The sequence below is a fragment of the Delphinapterus leucas genome, chromosome 11 (genome assembly GCF_059928025.1).
Source record: "Delphinapterus leucas isolate spDelLeu-1000000601 "Yukka" chromosome 11, BTC_Dleu_Yukka2, whole genome shotgun sequence".
Classification (NCBI taxonomy): domain Eukaryota; kingdom Metazoa; phylum Chordata; class Mammalia; order Artiodactyla; family Monodontidae; genus Delphinapterus; species Delphinapterus leucas.
The window spans coordinates 16234942-16237734 of NC_143139.1; the positions used below are offsets into that span (position 1 = coordinate 16234942).

The 2793-nt window shown below is 34.9% G+C and overlaps 1 non-coding gene across 1 annotated transcript; it reads right to left on the reverse strand.

Moving 5' to 3' along the window:
* Window positions 1-750: 750 nt before the first annotated feature.
* Window positions 751-857, reverse strand: LOC115802898 (U6 spliceosomal RNA). The gene has a single exon (XR_004023476.1). It is a non-coding gene; the product is annotated as a U6 spliceosomal RNA (small nuclear RNA).
* Between the last annotated feature and the right edge of the window lie 1936 nt (window positions 858-2793).

A 2793-nucleotide genomic window follows, 5' to 3' on the forward strand; every position in this document is an offset into this window, starting at 1 on the left:
CTTATATCCTGCTTTCCCAAGAGTGCTTCTTTTGTATCAGGAACAAATCTATTTCTTTCCTCTTGAAAAGTTATTACTATTTTTATGCTGCTCATTGACTTTTCATTACGTTTATCTTTTTATTCTGTTTCAGTGTTTCTTGTACATCCTGGTTTTAGCCAATAGTCCAGTATGAAATATATGACTAAATATATAAGTAAAATCTATTTATCCCTACATTTATTGGCTTGGCCTAAATGATGCCTAGAAATTAAGTAACTGGAAGGTTTTAAGTCAGTATCCAGACAAAACAAAACAAAGTCCACAATTTTAGGTATGAACCCTCTTTGTAAGAATAGTTATCTTTGCCTTATGTGTGGTTTTCAATTATTTCCTAACTTTCTGTTAAACTGTGTATTAAATCTTATATGTTACTTCGCCAACTTAAAAAATGAATTAGAATTTTAAAAACTCAACAATGCATATTTCAGTTTTAGCAAATTTGCTTTATGATTTATAAGAGAAAAAATATTTGGAATATATCTAGATCATCTTGGAAGATAATTTGTAACAAAGAAATTGGCATATGCAAGGGGACTTCTGAGAATGTTTTAGCATAGTCCTATTCAAACTTTAATGCTTTTTGTTTGTAAATGGTTTATGGTCTTTTCATTATTTCAAATTTCTCGTCTTCCTTATTTCATATGTTTTGAAGTCACATTGTGTCACAAAGCAGGCGATTTTTTTTGTTGTTGTTGTTCTCATAATCCAAAAAATATGGAACGCTTCACGAATTTGCGTGTCATCCTTGCGCAGGGGCCATGCTAATCTTCTCTGTATCGTTCCAATTTTAGTATATGTGCTGCCGAAGCGAGCACTGTTTTTTTTTAAAGGGAGAAAATCAAGCAGTTTAATAACATGGGAAAGACCCAGAATAACTGAGTAACTCCAGGAACAGTTTTGTTACAGTACTTATTAGTACCATTTAATTAGTGAACGAAGTTCTCAGTGGATATTTCAAGCTGATTTATGGTGCTTTCTTTCTCCCCCCGCCTTTTTTTTTGACCAATCATGGAACAAAGTCCAGGGAGCTTCCTCTCATCATTCATAAACATGGGCTTCCTTAAAATGTGTTGGAAAGAGCAAATAACTAGAACTCAAAAGACTTGGGGTCTAGGCTTTATTTCACTGTGTCCAAGTTGTGTGACTCTGCCTCTCCAAGACTCAGCTTCCTTTTCTGTAAAATGAGAACAACAATGCCTGGCCTGCTCTCTTAAGTTAAGCTCAAATGGAAAAGTTCTTTGTGAAATATTTTATTACCAGAACTTCAAATTAAGGGAAGCATATTTTTCATGCTTCTCTGATCATCAAGGTAGATGTGCACAATAATTTCACATTACTGATGAAAGTTACAATTTGTCCCCCTATATACTTTCAATAGTTTCCTATGAGCTGCTGATTTTGAACCACTTAAGAAGTTTTGCCATCATATCCATCATGGAAGCATCGCAGTGTTATCAGATATGCAAGCAGACATGCCCATTTCAAATCCTGGCTTCACCGCTTATTAGGTATAAGACCTTGGGCAAATTTCTTAATCTTGTTAAGCCTCAGTTTCCTTTGGAAAGGGGATAATAATACCTACTTGATAAGGTTGTTGTGAGAATTAAATGAGATATGTTTTTAAAAGTGCCCAGCGCACAGCAGACTTCATTGAATGTTGGCTGTTTGGTGATGAGATGATGATAATGCATAATAAGAGGAAGGTAGCTGATTGTTGACACCTGACTCAGGCCATCCAGTTATTAAGCTGATATGAACAACTCAATGGGATGGAGTGGAGACAGGTAAGGCCTTAGTAATGGGCAGTTAACTATGTTATGAATTATTACAAATTTTCTATAATAGCTAGATTTTCCATGCCAGATACATATAAATTAAGACATGTATTCTTCTTTTAGCAAGGACAGCTTTCAACATGAGCAGAATTTTTTCTGACTTCTTTAAAAATGATTTTGAAAATGTTTTACTCCTTTAGATTTTATACTTGATACGACAACATATAATGCTTGAAACATCTGTTTCATTCACAGGTCAATACATTTGTAATTGTTACTAAATAAAATTAACCTAGAGAGGAAGGTGTTAATCTTTAAAAATTGCAATAACTGGCTGGTGACATCACGAACAAAGTATCTCATTCTTACAGTCAAAGGTTATCTTTTTTTCCCTCTGGAGATTGTCATAATGCTCAAACATTTATAAACTAAGCCAATATAATTTTTCTCAAATATGGGCAACATTTGCTCATTTGGGAACTTGCAATCTTCTGGCTCTTGTCTTTGTTTTCTTATTCGCCTGTCTTTGGGGGTATTTTAACAGTCATTAGTGTGACAGTGACAGAGTGGGGAGGAAACATAAAGGATCAAAATTAAAATCAGTCTGACAGTTTCATACATCACCCTTATGACGTGAGTCATCATAAGGATTTTTTATAAAAGAAATCTAAAAGCCCCAAAACTTTTCTGATAAATTCTGCAACTAGTTCTAGCTATAAAAGTGGTATTTTACAGAGTATGTGTTGGGAGAAAAAATGCATGAGAGGGTGACCTATGAAATTGTGGGTGAGATTTTTCAAATGACATTGTCATTCCCTCCAATGCAGAGAACCTCAGGGCCAGAAAGAAAAACAGAGAAGCAGAGAGAGAAAGAGAGACAGACAGACTGACTTCAGACTTGTTGAGTGTTCCTGGGGCATGATCTTTTTACAGGCATCCTCTCATGAACTCAGTCTTTTCCGGACTAAACCACGGG